The sequence below is a fragment of the Aulonocara sp. 'chitande type north' Nkhata Bay genome, linkage group LG5, assembly GCF_057382095.1.
Source record: "Aulonocara sp. 'chitande type north' Nkhata Bay isolate Kocher_YH1m ecotype deep benthic linkage group LG5, A_spYH_male_GT1.1, whole genome shotgun sequence".
Lineage (NCBI taxonomy): Eukaryota > Metazoa > Chordata > Actinopteri > Cichliformes > Cichlidae > Aulonocara > Aulonocara sp. 'chitande type north' Nkhata Bay.
This window is the reverse complement of record NC_141348.1, coordinates 476,851-495,771: the sequence shown is the minus strand read 5'-3', so window position 1 is coordinate 495,771 and position 18,921 is coordinate 476,851. Positions and strand designations below refer to the sequence as shown.

General features: G+C 57.2%; 7 non-coding genes and 6 pseudogenes across 7 annotated transcripts; all 13 read right to left on the bottom strand.

Moving 5' to 3' along the window:
* Window positions 1-936: 936 nt before the first annotated feature.
* Window positions 937-1,055, bottom strand: LOC147329050 (5S ribosomal RNA). Its single transcript, XR_015129363.1, has one exon. It is a non-coding gene; the product is annotated as a 5S ribosomal RNA (ribosomal RNA).
* A 1,132-nt stretch (window positions 1,056-2,187) lies between these two features.
* Window positions 2,188-2,306, bottom strand: LOC147329049 (5S ribosomal RNA). Its single transcript, XR_015129361.1, has one exon. It is a non-coding gene; the product is annotated as a 5S ribosomal RNA (ribosomal RNA).
* A 1,535-nt stretch (window positions 2,307-3,841) lies between these two features.
* LOC147329048 (5S ribosomal RNA) lies at window positions 3,842-3,960 on the bottom strand. Its single transcript, XR_015129360.1, has one exon. It is a non-coding gene; the product is annotated as a 5S ribosomal RNA (ribosomal RNA).
* A 1,256-nt stretch (window positions 3,961-5,216) lies between these two features.
* LOC147329047 (5S ribosomal RNA) lies at window positions 5,217-5,325 on the bottom strand (annotated as a pseudogene).
* Window positions 5,326-6,461: 1,136 nt separating this feature from the next.
* On the bottom strand, window positions 6,462-6,580 carry LOC147329046 (5S ribosomal RNA). The gene has a single exon (XR_015129359.1). It is a non-coding gene; the product is annotated as a 5S ribosomal RNA (ribosomal RNA).
* Window positions 6,581-8,115: 1,535 nt separating this feature from the next.
* Window positions 8,116-8,234, bottom strand: LOC147329045 (5S ribosomal RNA). The gene has a single exon (XR_015129358.1). It is a non-coding gene; the product is annotated as a 5S ribosomal RNA (ribosomal RNA).
* A 1,256-nt stretch (window positions 8,235-9,490) lies between these two features.
* On the bottom strand, window positions 9,491-9,599 carry LOC147329044 (5S ribosomal RNA; annotated as a pseudogene).
* Window positions 9,600-11,356: 1,757 nt separating this feature from the next.
* On the bottom strand, window positions 11,357-11,475 carry LOC147329043 (5S ribosomal RNA). Its single transcript, XR_015129660.1, has one exon. It is a non-coding gene; the product is annotated as a 5S ribosomal RNA (ribosomal RNA).
* Window positions 11,476-12,572: 1,097 nt separating this feature from the next.
* LOC147329042 (5S ribosomal RNA) lies at window positions 12,573-12,691 on the bottom strand. The gene has a single exon (XR_015129719.1). It is a non-coding gene; the product is annotated as a 5S ribosomal RNA (ribosomal RNA).
* A 1,022-nt stretch (window positions 12,692-13,713) lies between these two features.
* LOC147329041 (5S ribosomal RNA) lies at window positions 13,714-13,822 on the bottom strand (annotated as a pseudogene).
* A 2,070-nt stretch (window positions 13,823-15,892) lies between these two features.
* Window positions 15,893-16,011, bottom strand: LOC147329040 (5S ribosomal RNA; annotated as a pseudogene).
* Window positions 16,012-16,664: 653 nt separating this feature from the next.
* Window positions 16,665-16,783, bottom strand: LOC147329039 (5S ribosomal RNA; annotated as a pseudogene).
* Window positions 16,784-17,681: 898 nt separating this feature from the next.
* Window positions 17,682-17,800, bottom strand: LOC147329038 (5S ribosomal RNA; annotated as a pseudogene).
* Between the last annotated feature and the right edge of the window lie 1,121 nt (window positions 17,801-18,921).

Below are 18,921 nucleotides of genomic sequence, written 5' to 3'. Positions count from 1 at the left end.
TAAGTGGCCTCAGCCAGTGCCACAGGCCCTGGTGTAGTGTAAGTAGCCTGAGCAAGAGCCACAGACCCTGGTGTGGTGTAATTGGCCTCAGCCAGCAGCCACAGGCCCTGGTGTGGTGTAAGTGGCCTCAGCCAGTGCCACAGGCCCTGGTGTAGTGTAAGTGGCCTGAGCAAGAGCCACAGACCCTGGTGTGGTGTAATTGGCCTCAGCCAGAAGCCACAGGCCCTGGTGTGGTGTAAGTCGCCTCAGCCAGAAGCCACAGGTACTGGTGTGGTGTAAGTGGCCTCAGCCAGCTGCAAAAGGGCCCTGGTGTGGTGTAAGTCGCCTCAGCCAGCAGCCACCGGCCCTGGTGTGGTGTAGGTGGCCTCAGCCAGCAGCCACAGGCCCTGGTGTGGTATAAGTGGCCTCAGCCAGCAGCCACAGGCCCTGGTGTGGTGTAAGTGGCCTCAGCCAGCAGCCACAGGCCCTGGTGTGGTGTAAGTGGCCTCAGCCAGTGCCACAGGCCCTGGTGTGGTGTAAGTGGCCTGAGCAAGAGCCACAGGCCCTGGTGTGGTGTAAGTGGCCTGAGCAAGAGCCACAGACCCTGGTGTGGTGTAATTGGCCTCAATAGCAACTAATGCCCTGGTGTGGTGTAGGTGGCCTCAGCCAGCAGCCACAGGCCCTGGTGTGGTGTAAGTGGCCTCAGCCAGCAGCCACAGGCCCTGGTGTGGTGTAAGTGGCCTCAGCCAGAGCCACAGGCCCTGATGTGGTGTAAGTGGCCCCAGCCGGTCACTCAGGCCCTTGTGTGGTGTAGGTTGCATCAGCTAGCAGCACAAGACATTGGAAAAGAGCCAAAAGCAATGTCGTTAATGTGCCCTCATTAATGGGCAGATGCTTTTGGTCTTTTAATACACCCCTTCTCTGGATCAAAAGCGGTTCAATGACATGAAAATGAAAGGCTTACAGCACCAGGTATTCCCAGGCAGTCTCCCATCCAAGTACTAACCAAGCCCAGCCCTGCTTAGCTTCCGAGATCAGACGAGGTCGGGCGTGCTCAGGGTGGTATGGCCGTAAGCTGCTGGGCCCAGCACAATGTCTCAATTTATGGATTCAAGTGATTAGGTGGCAAGTACCTGAAGTTACGAAGACAATCCTATAACCATACCTGCATGTTTGCATAATACCCTAACCCAAAGGCTCAGTTTGGCATTTATCCAACAGCACAGGCCCTGGATTGTTGAAGATGGCCTCAGGAACCAGCACAGGGCCTGGTGTGTTGTACATGGCCACAGCAAGCAGCACAGGGCCTGGTTTGGTGAAGATGGCCTCGGCCAGAAGCGCAGGGCCTGGTGTGATGTGAGTGGCCTGCGCAAGAGCCACAGGCCCTGGTGTGGTGTAAGTGGAATCAGCCAGCAGCCACAGGCCCTGGTGTGGTGTAAGTGGCCTCAGCCAGAGCCACAGGCCCTGGTGTGGTGTAACTGGCCTCAATAGCAAATAAGGCCCTGGTGTGGTGTAAGTGGCCTCAGCCAGAGCCACAGGCCCTGGTGTGGTGTAAGTGGCCTCAATAGCAACTAAGGCCCTGGTGTGGTGTAAGTGGCCTCAGCCAGCAGTCACAGGCCCTGGTGTGGTGTAGGTGGCCTCAGCCAGCAGCCACAGGCTCTGGTGTGGTGTAAGTCACCTCAGCCAGAAGCCACAGTCCCTGGTGTGGTGTAAGTGGCCTCAGCCAGCAGCCACAGGCCCTGGTGTGGTGTAAGTGGCCTCAGCCAGTGCCACAGGCCCTGGTGTGGTGTAATTGGCCTCAATAGCAACTAAGGCCCTGGTGTGGTGTAAGTGGCCTGAGCAAGAGCCACATACCCTGGTGTGGTGTAATTGGCCTCAATAGCAACTAAGGCCCTGGTGTGGTGTAGGTGGCCTCAGCCAGCAGCCACAGGCCCTGGTGTGGTGTAAGTGGCCTCAGCCAGCAGCCACAGGCCCTGGTGTGGTGTAAGTGGCCTCAGCCAGAGCAACAGGCCCTGATGTGGTGTAAGTGGCCCCAGCCGGTCACTCAGGCCCTGGTGTGGTGTAGGTGGCATCAGCTAGCAGCACAAGACATTGGAAAACAGCCAAAAGCAATGTCGTTAATGTGCCCTCATTAATGGGGAGCTGCTTCTGGTCTTTTAATACACGCCTTCTCTGGATCAAAAGCGGTTCAATGACATGAAAATGAAAGGCTTACAGCACCAGGTATTCCCAGGCAGTCTCCCATCCAAGTACTAACCAAGCCCAGCCCTGCTTAGCTTCCGAGATCAGACGAGGTCGGGCGTGCTCAGGGTGGTATGGCCGTAAGCTGCTGGCCCCAGCACAATGTCTCAATTTATGGATTCAAGTGATTAGGTGGCAAGTACCTGAAGTTACGAAGACAATCCTATAACCATACCTGCATGTTTGCATAATACCCTAACCAAAAGGCTCAGTTTGGCATTTATCCAACAGCACAGGCCCTGGATTGTTGAAGATGGCCTCAAGAACCAGCACAGGACCTGGTGTGTTTTACATGGCCACAGCAAGCAGCACAGGGCCTGGTTTGGTGAAGATGGCCTCAGCAAGCAGCCACAGGCCCTGGTTTGGTGTAAGTGGCCTCAGCTAGCAGCACAGGCCCTGGTGTGATGTGAGTGGCCTGAGCAAGAGCCACAGGCCTTGGTGTGGTGTAAGTGGCCTCAGCCAGCAGCCACAGGCCCTGGTGTGGTGTAAGTCGCCTCAGCCAGAAGCCACAGGCCCTGGTGTGGTGTAGGTGGCCTCAGCCAGCAGCAAAAGGGCCCTGGTGTGGTGTAAGTCGCCTCAGCCAGCAGCCACAGGCCCTGGTGTGGTGTAGGTGGCCTCAGCCAGCAGCCACAGGCCCTGGTGTGGTGTAAGTGGCCTCAGCCAGCAGCCACAGGCCCTGGTGTGGTGTAAGTGGCCTCAGCCAGTGCCACAGGCCCTGGTGTGGTGTAAGTGGTCTGAGCAAGAGCCACAGACCCTGGTGTGGTGTAATTGGCCTCAGCCAGCAGCCACAGGCCCTGGTGTGGTGTAAGTCGCCTCAGACAGAAGCCACAGGCACTGGTGTGGTGTAAGTGGCCTCAGCCAGAAGCAAAAGGGCCCTGGTGTGGTGTAAGTCGCCTCAGCCAGCAGCCACAGGCCCTGGTGTGGTGTAGGTGGCCTCAGCCACCAGCCACAGGCCCTGGTGTGGTGTAAGTGGCCTCAGCCAGCAGCCACAGGCCCTGGTGTGGTGTAAGTGGCCTCAGCCAGCAGCCACAGGCCCTGGTGTGGTGTAAGTGGCCTCAGCCAGTGCCACAGGCCCTGGTGTGGTGTAAGTGGCCTGAGCAAGAGCCACAGGCCCTGGTGTGGTGTAAGTGGCCTGAGCAAGAGCCACAGACCCTGGTGTGGTGTAATTGGCCTCAATAGCAACTAATGCCCTGGTGTGGTGTAGGTGGCCTAAGCCAGCAGCCACAGGCCCTGGTGTGGTGTAAGTGGCCTGAGCAAGAGCCACAGGCCCTGGTGTGGTGTAAGTGGCCTGAGCAAGAGCCACAGACCCTGGTGTGGTGTAATTGGCCTCAATAGCAACTAATGCCCTGGTGTGGTGTAGGTGGCCTCAGCCAGCAGCCACAGGCCCTGGTGTGGTGAAAGTGGCCTCAGCCAGAGCCACAGGCCCTGATGTGGTGTAAGTGGCCCCAGCCGGTCACTCAGGCCCTTGTGTGGTGTAGGTTGCATCAGCTAGCAGCACAAGACATTGGAAAAGAGCCAAAAGCAGTGTCGTTAATGTGCCCTCATTAATGGGCAGCTGCTTTTGGTCTTTTAATACACCCCTTCTCTGGATCAAAAGCGGTTCAATGACATGAAAATCAAAGGCTTACAGCACCAGGTATTCCCAGGCAGTCTCCCATCCAAGTACTAACCAAGCCCAGCCCTGCTTAGCTTCCGAGATCAGACGAGGTCGGGCGTGCTCAGGGTGGTATGGCCGTAAGCTGCTGGACCCAGCACAATGTCTCAATTTATGGATTCAAGTGATTAGGTGGCAAGTACCTGAAGTTACGAAGACAATGCTATAACCATACCTGCATGTTTGCATAATACCCTAACCCAAAGGCTCAGTTTGGCATTTATCCAACAGCACAGGCCCTGGATTGTTGAAGATGGCCTCAGGAACCAGCACAGGACCTGGTGTGTTGTACATGGCCACAGCAAGGAGCACAGGGCCTGGTTTGGTGAAGATGGCCTCGGCCAGAAGCGCAGGGCCTGGTGTGATGTGAGTGGCCTGAGCAAGAGCCACAGGCCTTGGTGTGGTGTAAGTGGCCTCAGCCAGCAGCCACAGGCCCTGGTGTGGTGTAGGTGGCCTCAGCCAGCAGCCACAGGCCCTGGTGTGGTGTAGGTGGCCTCAGCCAGCAGCCACAGGCCCTGGTGTGGTGTAAGTGGCCTCAGCCAGCAGCCACAGGCCCTGGTGTGGTGTAAGTGGCCTGAGCAAGAGCCACAGGCCCTGGTGTGGTGTAAGTGGCCTGAGCAAGAGCCACAGACCCTGGTGTGGTGTAATTGGCCTCAATAGCAACTAATGCCCTGGTGTGGTGTAGGTGGCCTCAGCCAGCAGCCACAGGCCCTGGTGTGGTGTAAGTGGCCTCGGCCAGCAGCCACAGGCCCTGGTGTGGTGTAAGTCGCCTCAGCCAGAAGCCACAGGCACTGGTGTGGTGTAAGTGGCCTCAGCCAGCAGCAAAAGGGCCCTGGTGTGGTGTAAGTGGCCTCAGCCAGCAGCCACAGGCCCTGGTGTGGTGTAGGTGGCCTCAGCCAGCAGCCACAGGCCCTTGTGTGGTGTAATTGGCCTCAATAGCAACTAAGGCCCTGGTGTGGTGTAAGTGGCCTCAGCCAGTGCCACAGGCCCTGGTGTGGTGTAAGTGGCCTGAGCAAGAGCCACAGACCCTGGTGTGGTGTAATTGGCCTCAATAGCAACTAAGGCCCTGGTGTGGTGTAGGTGGCCTCAGCCAGCAGCCACAGGCCCTGGTGTGGTGTAAGTGGCCTCAGCCAGCAGCCACAGGCCCTGATGTGGTGTAAGAGGCCCCAGCCGGTCCCTCAGGCCCTTGTGTGGTGTAGGTTGCATCAGCTAGCAGCACAAGACATTGGAAAACAGCCAAAAGCAATGTCGTTAATGTGCCCTCATTAATGGGGAGCTGCTTCTGGTCTTTTAATACACCCCTTCTCTGGATCAAAAGCGGTTCAATGACATGAAAAAGAAAGGCTTACAGCACCAGGTATTCCCCCATCCAAGTACTAACCAAGCCCAGCCCTGCTTAGCTTCCGAGATCAGACGAGGTCGGGCGTGCTCAGGGTGGTATGGCCGTAAGCTGCTGGCCCCAGCACAATGTCTCAATTTATGGATTCAAGTGATTAGGTGGCAAGTACCTGAAGTTACGAAGACAATGCTATAACCATACCTGCATGTTTGCATAATACCCTAACCCAAAGGCTCAGTTTGGCATTTATCCAACAGCACAGGCCCTGGATTGTTGAAGATGGCCTCAGGAACCAGCACAGGGCCTGGTGTGTTGTACATGGCCACAGCAAGGAGCACAGGGCCTGGTTTGGTGAAGATGGCCTCGGCCAGAAGCGCAGGGCCTGGTGTGATGTGAGTGGCCTGAGCAAGAGCCACAGGCCTTGGTGTGGTGTAAGTGGCCTCAGCCAGCAGCCACAGGCCCTGGTGTGGTGTAGGTGGCCTCAGCCAGCAGCCACAGGCCCTGGTGTGGTGTAGGTGGCCTCAGCCAGCAGCCACAGGCCCTGGTGTGGTGTAAGTGGCCTCAGCCAGCAGCCACAGGCCCTGGTGTGGTGTAAGTGGCCTCAATAGCAACTAAGGCCCTGGTGTGGTGTAAGTGGCCTCAGCCAGCAGTCACAGGCCCTGGTGTGGTGTAGGTGGCCTCAGCCAGCAGCCACAGGCTCTGGTGTGGTGTAAGTCACCTCAGCCAGAAGCCACAGTCCCTGGTGTGGTGTAAGTGGCCTCAGCCAGCAGCCACAGGCCCTGGTGTGGTGTAAGTGGCCTCAGCCAGTGCCACAGGCCCTGGTGTGGTGTAATTGGCCTCAATAGCAACTAAGGCCCTGGTGTGGTGTAAGTGGCCTGAGCAAGAGCCACATACCCTGGTGTGGTGTAATTGGCCTCAATAGCAACTAAGGCCCTGGTGTGGTGTAGGTGGCCTCAGCCAGCAGCCACAGGCCCTGGTGTGGTGTAAGTGGCCTCAGCCAGCAGCCACAGGCCCTGGTGTGGTGTAAGTGGCCTCAGCCAGAGCAACAGGCCCTGATGTGGTGTAAGTGGCCCCAGCCGGTCACTCAGGCCCTGGTGTGGTGTAGGTGGCATCAGCTAGCAGCACAAGACATTGGAAAACAGCCAAAAGCAATGTCGTTAATGTGCCCTCATTAATGGGGAGCTGCTTCTGGTCTTTTAATACACGCCTTCTCTGGATCAAAAGCGGTTCAATGACATGAAAATGAAAGGCTTACAGCACCAGGTATTCCCAGGCAGTCTCCCATCCAAGTACTAACCAAGCCCAGCCCTGCTTAGCTTCCGAGATCAGACGAGGTCGGGCGTGCTCAGGGTGGTATGGCCGTAAGCTGCTGGCCCCAGCACAATGTCTCAATTTATGGATTCAAGTGATTAGGTGGCAAGTACCTGAAGTTACGAAGACAATCCTATAACCATACCTGCATGTTTGCATAATACCCTAACCAAAAGGCTCAGTTTGGCATTTATCCAACAGCACAGGCCCTGGATTGTTGAAGATGGCCTCAAGAACCAGCACAGGACCTGGTGTGTTTTACATGGCCACAGCAAGCAGCACAGGGCCTGGTTTGGTGAAGATGGCCTCAGCAAGCAGCCACAGGCCCTGGTTTGGTGTAAGTGGCCTCAGCTAGCAGCACAGGCCCTGGTGTGATGTGAGTGGCCTGAGCAAGAGCCACAGGCCTTGGTGTGGTGTAAGTGGCCTCAGCCAGCAGCCACAGGCCCTGGTGTGGTGTAAGTCGCCTCAGCCAGAAGCCACAGGCCCTGGTGTGGTGTAGGTGGCCTCAGCCAGCAGCAAAAGGGCCCTGGTGTGGTGTAAGTCGCCTCAGCCAGCAGCCACAGGCCCTGGTGTGGTGTAGGTGGCCTCAGCCAGCAGCCACAGGCCCTGGTGTGGTGTAAGTGGCCTCAGCCAGCAGCCACAGGCCCTGGTGTGGTGTAAGTGGCCTCAGCCAGTGCCACAGGCCCTGGTGTGGTGTAAGTGGTCTGAGCAAGAGCCACAGACCCTGGTGTGGTGTAATTGGCCTCAGCCAGCAGCCACAGGCCCTGGTGTGGTGTAAGTCGCCTCAGACAGAAGCCACAGGCACTGGTGTGGTGTAAGTGGCCTCAGCCAGAAGCAAAAGGGCCCTGGTGTGGTGTAAGTCGCCTCAGCCAGCAGCCACAGGCCCTGGTGTGGTGTAGGTGGCCTCAGCCACCAGCCACAGGCCCTGGTGTGGTGTAAGTGGCCTCAGCCAGCAGCCACAGGCCCTGGTGTGGTGTAAGTGGCCTCAGCCAGCAGCCACAGGCCCTGGTGTGGTGTAAGTGGCCTCAGCCAGTGCCACAGGCCCTGGTGTGGTGTAAGTGGCCTGAGCAAGAGCCACAGGCCCTGGTGTGGTGTAAGTGGCCTGAGCAAGAGCCACAGACCCTGGTGTGGTGTAATTGGCCTCAATAGCAACTAATGCCCTGGTGTGGTGTAGGTGGCCTAAGCCAGCAGCCACAGGCCCTGGTGTGGTGTAAGTGGCCTGAGCAAGAGCCACAGGCCCTGGTGTGGTGTAAGTGGCCTGAGCAAGAGCCACAGACCCTGGTGTGGTGTAATTGGCCTCAATAGCAACTAATGCCCTGGTGTGGTGTAGGTGGCCTCAGCCAGCAGCCACAGGCCCTGGTGTGGTGAAAGTGGCCTCAGCCAGAGCCACAGGCCCTGATGTGGTGTAAGTGGCCCCAGCCGGTCACTCAGGCCCTTGTGTGGTGTAGGTTGCATCAGCTAGCAGCACAAGACATTGGAAAAGAGCCAAAAGCAGTGTCGTTAATGTGCCCTCATTAATGGGCAGCTGCTTTTGGTCTTTTAATACACCCCTTCTCTGGATCAAAAGCGGTTCAATGACATGAAAATCAAAGGCTTACAGCACCAGGTATTCCCAGGCAGTCTCCCATCCAAGTACTAACCAAGCCCAGCCCTGCTTAGCTTCCGAGATCAGACGAGGTCGGGCGTGCTCAGGGTGGTATGGCCGTAAGCTGCTGGACCCAGCACAATGTCTCAATTTATGGATTCAAGTGATTAGGTGGCAAGTACCTGAAGTTACGAAGACAATGCTATAACCATACCTGCATGTTTGCATAATACCCTAACCCAAAGGCTCAGTTTGGCATTTATCCAACAGCACAGGCCCTGGATTGTTGAAGATGGCCTCAGGAACCAGCACAGGACCTGGTGTGTTGTACATGGCCACAGCAAGGAGCACAGGGCCTGGTTTGGTGAAGATGGCCTCGGCCAGAAGCGCAGGGCCTGGTGTGATGTGAGTGGCCTGAGCAAGAGCCACAGGCCTTGGTGTGGTGTAAGTGGCCTCAGCCAGCAGCCACAGGCCCTGGTGTGGTGTAGGTGGCCTCAGCCAGCAGCCACAGGCCCTGGTGTGGTGTAGGTGGCCTCAGCCAGCAGCCACAGGCCCTGGTGTGGTGTAAGTGGCCTCAGCCAGCAGCCACAGGCCCTGGTGTGGTGTAAGTGGCCTGAGCAAGAGCCACAGGCCCTGGTGTGGTGTAAGTGGCCTGAGCAAGAGCCACAGACCCTGGTGTGGTGTAATTGGCCTCAATAGCAACTAATGCCCTGGTGTGGTGTAGGTGGCCTCAGCCAGCAGCCACAGGCCCTGGTGTGGTGTAAGTGGCCTCGGCCAGCAGCCACAGGCCCTGGTGTGGTGTAAGTCGCCTCAGCCAGAAGCCACAGGCACTGGTGTGGTGTAAGTGGCCTCAGCCAGCAGCAAAAGGGCCCTGGTGTGGTGTAAGTGGCCTCAGCCAGCAGCCACAGGCCCTGGTGTGGTGTAGGTGGCCTCAGCCAGCAGCCACAGGCCCTTGTGTGGTGTAATTGGCCTCAATAGCAACTAAGGCCCTGGTGTGGTGTAAGTGGCCTCAGCCAGTGCCACAGGCCCTGGTGTGGTGTAAGTGGCCTGAGCAAGAGCCACAGACCCTGGTGTGGTGTAATTGGCCTCAATAGCAACTAAGGCCCTGGTGTGGTGTAGGTGGCCTCAGCCAGCAGCCACAGGCCCTGGTGTGGTGTAAGTGGCCTCAGCCAGCAGCCACAGGCCCTGATGTGGTGTAAGAGGCCCCAGCCGGTCCCTCAGGCCCTTGTGTGGTGTAGGTTGCATCAGCTAGCAGCACAAGACATTGGAAAACAGCCAAAAGCAATGTCGTTAATGTGCCCTCATTAATGGGGAGCTGCTTCTGGTCTTTTAATACACCCCTTCTCTGGATCAAAAGCGGTTCAATGACATGAAAAAGAAAGGCTTACAGCACCAGGTATTCCCCCATCCAAGTACTAACCAAGCCCAGCCCTGCTTAGCTTCCGAGATCAGACGAGGTCGGGCGTGCTCAGGGTGGTATGGCCGTAAGCTGCTGGCCCCAGCACAATGTCTCAATTTATGGATTCAAGTGATTAGGTGGCAAGTACCTGAAGTCACGAAGACAATCCTATAACCCTACCTGCATGTTTGCATAATACCCTAACCCAAAGGCTCAGTTTAGCATTTATCCAACAGCACAGGTCCTGGATTGTTGAAGTTGGCCTCAGGAACCAGCACAGGGCCTGGTGTGTTGTACATGGCCACAGCAAGCAGCACAGGGCCTGGTTTGGTGAAGATGGCCTCGGCCAGAAGCACAGGGCCTGGTGTGATATGAGTGGCCTTAGCAAGAGCCACAGGCCCTGGTGTGGTGTAAGTGGAATCAGCCAGAAGCCACAGGCCCTGGTGTGGTGTAAGTGGCCTCAGCCAGAGCCACAGGCCCTGGTGTGGTGTAACTGGCCTCAATAGCAAATAAGGCCCTGATGTGGTGTAAGTGGCCTCAGCCAGAGCCACAGGCCCTGGTGTGGTGTAAGTGGCCTCAATAGCAACTAAGGCCCTGGTGTGGTGTAAGTGGCCTCAGCCAGCAGTCACAGGCCCTGGTGTGGTGTAGGTGGCCTCAGCCAGCAGCCACAGGCTCTGGTGTGGTGTAAGTCGCCTCAGCCAGCAGCCACAGGCCCTGGTATGGTGTAAGTGGCCTCAGCCAGCAGCCACAGGCCCTGGTGTGGTGTAAGTGGCCAGAAGCGCAGGGCCTGGTGTGATGTGAGTGGCCTGAGCAAGAGCCACAGACCCTGGTGTGGTGTAATTGGCCTCAATAGCAACTAAGGCCCTGGTGTGGTGTATGTGGCCTCAGCCAGCAGCCACAGGCCCTGGTGTGGTGTAACTGGCCTCAGCCAGCAGCCACAGGCCCTGGTGTGGTGTAAGTGGCCTCAGCCAGAGCCACAGGCCCTGATGTGGTGTAAGTCGCCTCAGCCAGAAGCCACAGGCACTGGTGTGGTGTAAGTGGCCTCAGCCAGCAGCAACAGGCCCTGGTGTGGTGTAAGTCGCCTCAGCAAGCAGCCACAGGCCCTGGTGTGGTGTAGGTGGCCTCAGCCAGCAGCCACAGGCCCTGGTATGGTGTAAGTGGCCTCAGCCAGCAGCCACAGGCCCTGGTGTGGTCTAAGTGGCCTCAGCAAGAGCCACAGACCCTGGTGTGGTGTAATTGGCCTCAGCCAGAGCCACAGGCCCTGATGTGGTGTAAGTGGCCTCAGCCAGAGCCACAGGCCCTGGTGTGGTGTAACTGGCCTCAATAGCAAATAAGGCCCTGATGTGGTGTAAGTGGCCTCAGCCAGAGCCACAGACCCTGGTGTGGTGTAATTGGCCTCAGCCAGAGCCACAGGCCCTGGTGTGGTGTAGGTGGCCTCAGCCAGCCGCCACAGGCCCTGGTGTGGTGTAAGTGGCCTCAGCCAGCAGCCACAGGCCCTGGTGTGGTGTAAGTGGCCTGAGCAAGAGCCACAGACCATGGTGTGGTGTAATTGGCCTCAATAGCAACTAAGGCCCTGGTGTGGTGTAGGTGGCCTCAGCCAGCAGCCACAGGCCGTGGTGTGGTGTAAGTGGCCTCAGCCAGAGCCACAGGCCCTGATGTGGTGTAAGTGGCCCCAGCCGGTCACTCAGGCCCTGGTGTGGTGTAGGTGGCATCAGCTAGCAGCACAAGACATTGGAAAAGAGCCAAAAGCAATGTCGTTAATGTGCCCTCATTAATGGGCAGCTGCTTTTGGTCTTTTAATACACCCCTTTTCTGGATCAAAAGCGGTTCAATGACATGAAAATGAAAGGCTTACAGCACCAAGTATTCCCAGGCAGTCTCCCATCCAAGTACTAACCAAGCCCAGCCCTGCTTAGCTTCCGAGATCAGACGAGGTCGGGCGTGCTCAGGGTGGTATGGCCGTAAGCTGCTGGCCCCAGCACAATGTCTCAATTTATGGATTCAAGTGATTAGGTGGCAAGTACCTGAAGTTACGAAGACAATCCTATAACCATACCTGCATGTTTGCATAATACCCTAACCCAAAGGCTCAGTTTAGCATTTATCCAACAGCACAGGCCCTGGATTGTTGAAGATGGCCTCAGGAACCAGCACAGGGCCTGGTGTGTTGTACATGGCCACAGCTAGCAGCACAGGGCCTGGTTTGGTGAAGATGGCCTCGGCCAGAAGAGCAGGGCCTGGTGTGATATGAGTGGCCTGAGCAAGAGCCACAGGCCCTGGTGTGGTATAAGTGGCCTGAGCAAGAGCCACAGGCCCTGGTGTGGTGTAAGTGGCCTCAGCCAGCAGCCACAGGCCCTGGTGTGGTGTAAGTCACCTCAGCCAGAAGCCACAGTCCCTGGTGTGGTGTAAGTGGCCTCAGCCAGCAGCAACAGGCCCTGGTGTGGTGTAAGTCGCCTCAGCCAGCAGCCACAGGCCCTGGTGTGGTGTAGGTGGCCTCAGCCTGCAGCCACAGGCCCTGGTGTGGTCTAAGTGGCCTCAGCCAGTGCCACAGGCCCTGGTGTGGTGTAAGTGGCCTGAGCAAGAGCCACAGACCCTGGTGTGGTGTAAATGGCCTCAATAGCAACTAAGGCCCTGGTGTGGTGTATGTGGCCTCAGCCAGCAGCCACAGGCCCTGGTGTGGTGTAACTGGCCTCAGCCAGCAGCCACAGGCCCTGGTGTGGTGTAAGTGGCCTCAATAGCAACTAAGGCCCTGGTGTGGTGTAAGTGGCCTCAGCCAGCAGCCACAGGCTCTGGTGTGGTGTAACTGGCCTCAGCCAGCAGCCACAGGCCCTGGTGTGGTGTAAGTGGCCTTAGCCAGAGCCACAGGCCCTGATGTGGTGTAAGTGGCCCCAGCCGGTCACTTAGGTCCTGGTGTGGTGTAGGTGGCATCAGGTAGCAGCACAAGACATTGGAAAAGAGCCAAAAGGAGTGTCGTTAATGTGCCCTCATTAATGGGCAGCTGCTTTTGGTCTTTTAATACACCCCTTCTCTGGATCAAAAGCGGTTCAATGACATGAAAATGAAAGACTGACAGCACCAGGTATTCCCAGGCAGTCTCCCATCCAAGTACTAACCAAGCCCAGCCCTGCTTAGCTTCCGAGATCAGACGAGGTCGGGTGTGCTCAGGGTGGTATGGCCGTAAGCTGCTGGGCCCAGCACAATGTCTCAATTTATGGATTCAAGTGATTAGGTGGCAAGTACCTGAAGTTACGAAGATAATCCTATAACCATACCTGCATGTTTGCATAATACCCTAACCCAAAGGCTCAGTTTGGCATTTATCCAACAGCACAGGCCCTGGATTGTTGAAGATGGCCTCAGGAACCAGCACAGGGCCTGGTGTGTTGTACATGGCTACAGCAAGCAGCACAGGGCCTGGTTTGGTGAAGATGGCCTCGGCCAGAAGCGCAGGGCCTGGTGTGATGTGAGTGGCCTGAGCAAGAGCCACAGGCCTTGGTGTGGTGTAAGTGGCCTCAGCCAGCAGCCACAGGCCCTGGTGTGGTGTAGGTGGCCTCAGCCAGCAGCCACAGGCCCTGGTGTGGTGTAAGTGGCCTCAGCCAGCAGCCACAGGCCCTGGTGTGGTGTAAGTGGCCTCAGCCAGCAGCCACAGGCCCTGGTGTGGTGTAAGTGGCCTCAGCCAGTGCCACAGGCCCTGGTGTAGTGTAAGTAGCCTGAGCAAGAGCCACAGACCCTGGTGTGGTGTAATTGGCCTCAGCCAGCAGCCACAGGCCCTGGTGTGGTGTAAGTGGCCTCAGCCAGTGCCACAGGCCCTGGTGTAGTGTAAGTGGCCTGAGCAAGAGCCACAGACCCTGGTGTGGTGTAATTGGCCTCAGCCAGAAGCCACAGGCCCTGGTGTGGTGTAAGTCGCCTCAGCCAGAAGCCACAGGTACTGGTGTGGTGTAAGTGGCCTCAGCCAGCTGCAAAAGGGCCCTGGTGTGGTGTAAGTGGCCTCAGCCAGCAGCCACAGGCCCTGATGTGGTGTAAGAGGCCCCAGCCGGTCCCTCAGGCCCTTGTGTGGTGTAGGTTGCATCAGCTAGCAGCACAAGACATTGGAAAACAGCCAAAAGCAATGTCGTTAATGTGCCCTCATTAATGGGGAGCTGCTTCTGGTCTTTTAATACACCCCTTCTCTGGATCAAAAGCGGTTCAATGACATGAAAAAGAAAGGCTTACAGCACCAGGTATTCCCCCATCCAAGTACTAACCAAGCCCAGCCCTGCTTAGCTTCCGAGATCAGACGAGGTCGGGCGTGCTCAGGGTGGTATGGCCGTAAGCTGCTGGCCCCAGCACAATGTCTCAATTTATGGATTCAAGTGATTAGGTGGCAAGTACCTGAAGTCACGAAGACAATCCTATAACCCTACCTGCATGTTTGCATAATACCCTAACCCAAAGGCTCAGTTTAGCATTTATCCAACAGCACAGGTCCTGGATTGTTGAAGTTGGCCTCAGGAACCAGCACAGGGCCTGGTGTGTTGTACATGGCCACAGCAAGCAGCACAGGGCCTGGTTTGGTGAAGATGGCCTCGGCCAGAAGCACAGGGCCTGGTGTGATATGAGTGGCCTTAGCAAGAGCCACAGGCCCTGGTGTGGTGTAAGTGGAATCAGCCAGAAGCCACAGGCCCTGGTGTGGTGTAAGTGGCCTCAGCCAGAGCCACAGGCCCTGGTGTGGTGTAACTGGCCTCAATAGCAAATAAGGCCCTGATGTGGTGTAAGTGGCCTCAGCCAGAGCCACAGGCCCTGGTGTGGTGTAAGTGGCCTCAATAGCAACTAAGGCCCTGGTGTGGTGTAAGTGGCCTCAGCCAGCAGTCACAGGCCCTGGTGTGGTGTAAGTGGCCAGAAGCGCAGGGCCTGGTGTGATGTGAGTGGCCTGAGCAAGAGCCACAGACCCTGGTGTGGTGTAATTGGCCTCAATAGCAACTAAGGCCCTGGTGTGGTGTATGTGGCCTCAGCCAGCAGCCACAGGCCCTGGTGTGGTGTAACTGGCCTCAGCCAGCAGCCACAGGCCCTGGTGTGGTGTAAGTGGCCTCAGCCAGCAGCAACAGGCCCTGGTGTGGTGTAAGTCGCCTCAGCCAGAAGCCACAGGCACTGGTGTGGTGTAAGTGGCCTCAGCCAGCAGCAACAGGCCGTGGTGTGGTGTAAGTCGCCTCAGCAAGCAGCCACAGGCCCTGGTGTGGTGTAGGTGGTCTCAGCCAGCAGCCACAGTTCCTGGTGTGGTGTAAGTGGCCTCAGCCAGCAGCCACAGGCCCTAGTGTGGTGTAAGTGGCCTCAGCAAGAGCCACAGACCCTGGTGTGGTGTAATTGGCCTAAGCCAGAGCCACAGGCCCTGGTGTGGTGTAAGTGGCCTGAGCAAGAACCACAGGGCCTGGTTTGGTGAAGATGGCCTCGGCCAGAAGCGCAGGGCCTGGTGTGATGTGAGTGGCCTGAGCAAGAGCCACAGGCCCTGGTGTGGTGTAAGTGGCCTCAGCCAGCAGCCACAGGCCCTGGTGTGGTGTAAGTCGCCTCAGCCAGAAGCCACAGGCACTGGTGTGGTGTAAGTGGCCTCAGCCAGCAGCAAAAGGGCCCTGGTGTGGTGTAAGTCGCCTCAGCCAGCAGCCACAGGCCCTGGTGTGGTGTAGGTGGCCTCAGCCAGCAGCCACAGGCCCTGGTGTGGTGTAAGTGGCCTCAGCCAGTGCCACAGGCCCTGGTGTGGTGTAAGTGGCCTGAGCAAGAGCCACAGACCATGGTGTGGTGTAATTGGCCTCAATAGCAACTAAGGCCCTGGTGTGGTGTAAGTGGCCTCAGCCAGCAGCCACAGGCCCTGGTGTGGTGTAGGTGGCCTCAGCCAGCAGCCACAGGCCCTGGTGTGGTGTAGGTGGCCTCAGCCAGCAGCCACAAGCCCTTATGTGGTGTAAGTGGCCTCAGCCAGCAGCCACAGGCCCTGGTGTGGTGTAAGTGGCCTCAGCCAGTGCCACAGGCCCTGGTGTGGTGTAAGTGGCCTGAGCAAGCGCCACAGACCATGGTGTGGTGTAATTGGCCTCAATAGCAACTAAGGCCCTGGTGTGGTGTAAGTGGCCTCAGCCAGCAGCCACAGGCCCTGGTGTGGTGTAAGTGGCCTCAGCCAGCAGCCACAGGCCCTGGTGTGGTGTAAGTGGCCTCAGCCAGAGCCACAGGCCCTGATGTGGTGTAAGTGGCCCCAGCCGGTCACTCAGGCCCTGGTGTGGTGTAGGTGGCATCAGCTAGCAGCACAAGACATTGGAAAACAGCCAAAAGCAATGTCGTTAATGTGCCCTCATTAATGGGCAGCTGCTTTTGGTCTTTTAATACACCCCTTCTCTGGATCAAAAGTGGTTCAATGACATGAAAGGCTTACAGCACCAGGTATTCCCAGGCAGTCTCCCATCCAAGTACTAACCAAGCCCAGCCCTGGTCAGCTTCCGAGATCAGACGAGGTCGGGCGTGCTCAGGGTGGTATGGCCGTAAGCTGCTGGCCCCAGCACAATGTCTCAATTTATGGATTCAGGTGATTAGGTGGCAAGTACCTGAAGTTACGAAGACAATCCTATAACCCTACCTTCATGTTTGCATAATACCCTAACCCAAAGGCTCAGTTTAGCATTTATCCAACAGCACAGGCCCTGGATTGTTGAAGATGGCCTCAGGAACCAGCACAGGGCCTGGTGTGTTGTACATGGCCACAGCTAGCAGCACAGGGCCTGGTTTGGTGAAGATGGCCTCGGCCAGAAGCGCAGGGCCTGGTGTGATGTGAGTGGCCTGAGCAAGAGCCACAGGCCCTGGTGTGGTGTAAGTGGCCTGAGCAAGAGCCACAGGCCCTGGTGTGGTGTAAGTGGCCTCAATAGCAAATAAGGCCCTGGTGTGGTGTAAGTGGCCTCAGCCAGTGCCACAGGCCCTGGTGTGGTGTAAGTGGCCTGAGCAAGAGCCAAAGACCCTGGTGTGGTGTAATTGGCCTCAATAGCAACTAAGGCCCTGGTGTGGTGTAGGTGGCATCAGCTAGCAGCACAAGACATTGGAAAACAGCCAAAAGCAATGTCGTTAATGTACCCTCATTAATGGGCAGCTGCTTTTGGTCTTTTAATACACCCCTTCTCTGGATCAAAAGCGGTTCAATGACATGAAAGGCTTACAGCACCAGGTATTCCCAGGCAGTCTCCCATCCAAGGACTAACCAAGCCCAGCCCTGCTTAGCTTCCGAGATCAGACGAGGTCGGGCGTGCTCAGGGTGGTATGGCCGTAAGCTGCTGGCTCCAGCACAATGTCTCAATTTATGGATTCAAGTGATTAGGTGGCAAGTACCTGAAGTTACGAAGATAATCCTATAACCATACCTGCATGTTTGCATAATACCCTAACCCAAAGGCTCAGTTTGGCATTTACCCAACAGCACAGGCCCTGGATTGTTGAAGATGGCCTCAGGAACCAGCACAGGGCCTGGTGTGTTGTACATGGCCACAGCAAGCAGCACAGGGCCTGGTTTGGTGAAGATGGCCTCGGCCAGAAGCACAGGGCCTGGTGTGATATGAGTGGCCTGAGCAAGAGCCACAGGCCCTGGTGTGTTGTAAGTGGCCTCAGCCAGCAGCCACAGGCCCTGGTGTGGTGTAGGTGGCCTCAGCCAGCAGCCACAGGACCTTGTGTGGTGTAAGTGGCCTCTACCAGCAGCCACAGGCCCTGGTGTGGTGTAAGTGGCCTCAGCCAGTGCCACAGGCCCTGGTGTGGTGTAATTGGCATCAATAGCAACTAAGGCCCTGGTGTGGTGTAAGTGGCCTGAGCAAGAGCCACATACCCTGGTGTGGTGTAATTGGCCTCAATAGCAACTAAGGCCCTGGTGTGGTGTAGGTGGCCTCAGCCAGCAGCCACAGGCCCTGGTGTGGTGTAAGTGGCCTCAGCCAGCAGCCACAGGCCCTGGTGTGGTGTAAGTGGCCTCAGCCAGAGCAACAGGCCCTGATGTGGTGTAAGTGGCCCCAGCCGGTCACTCAGGCCCTGGTGTGGTGTAGGTGGCATCAGCTAGCAGCACAAGACATTGGAAAACAGCCAAAAGCAATGTCGTTAATGTGCCCTCATTAATGGGGAGCTGCTTCTGGTCTTTTAATACACCCCTTCTCTGGATCAAAAGCGGTTCAATGACATGAAAATGAAAGGCTTACAGCACCAGGTATTCCCAGGCAGTCTCCCATCCAAGTACTAACCAAGCCCAGCCCTGCTTAGCTTCCGAGATCAGACGAGGTAGGGCGTGCTCAGGGTGGTATGGCCGTAAGCTGCTGGCCCCAGCACAATGTCTCAATTTATGGATTCAAGTGATTAGGTGGCAAGTACCTGAAGTTACGAAGACAATCCTATAACCATACCTGCATGTTTGCATAATACCCTAACCAAAAGGCTCAGTTTGGCATTTATCCAACAGCACAGGCCCTGGATTGTTGAAGATGGCCTCAAGAACCAGCACAGGACCTGGTGTGTTTTACATGGCCACAGCAAGGAGCACAGGGCCTGGTTTGGTGAAGATGGCCTCAGCAAGCAGCCACAGGCCCTGGTTTGGTGTAAGTGGCCTCAGCTAGCAGCACAGGCCCTGGTGTGATGTGAGTGGCCTGAGCAAGAGCCACAGGCCTTGGTGTGGTGTAAGTGGCCTCAGCCAGCAGCCACAGGCCCTGGTGTGGTGTAAGTCGCCTCAGCCAGAAGCCACAGGCCCTGGTGTGGTGTAGGTGGCCTCAGCCAGCAGCAAAAGGGCCCTGGTGTGGTGTAAGTCGCCTCAGCCAGCAGCCACAGGCCCTGGTGTGGTGTAGGTGGCCTCAGCCAGCAGCCACAGGCCCTGGTGTGGTGTAAGTGGCCTCAGCCAGCAGCCACAGGCCCTGGTGTGGTGTAAGTGGCCTCAGCCAGTGCCACAGGCCCTGGTGTGGTGTAAGTGGTCTGAGCAAGAGCCACAGACCCTGGTGTGGTGTAATTGGCCTCAGCCAGCAGCCACAGGCCCTGGTGTGGTGTAAGTCGCCTCAGACAGAAGCCACAGGCACTGGTGTGGTGTAAGTGGCCTCAGCCAGAAGCAAAAGGGCCCTGGTGTGGTGTAAGTCGCCTCAGCCAGCAGCCACAGGCCCTGGTGTGGTGTAGGTGGCCTCAGCCACCAGCCACAGGCCCTGGTGTGGTGTAAGTGGCCTCAGCCAGCAGCCACAGGCCCTGGTGTGGTGTAAGTGGCCTCAGCCAGCAGCCACAGGCCCTGGTGTGGTGTAAGTGGCCTCAGCCAGTGCCACAGGCCCTGGTGTGGTGTAAGTGGCCTGAGCAAGAGCCACAGGCCCTGGTGTGGTGTAAGTGGCCTGAGCAAGAGCCACAGACCCTGGTGTGGTGTAATTGGCCTCAATAGCAACTAATGCCCTGGTGTGGTGTAGGTG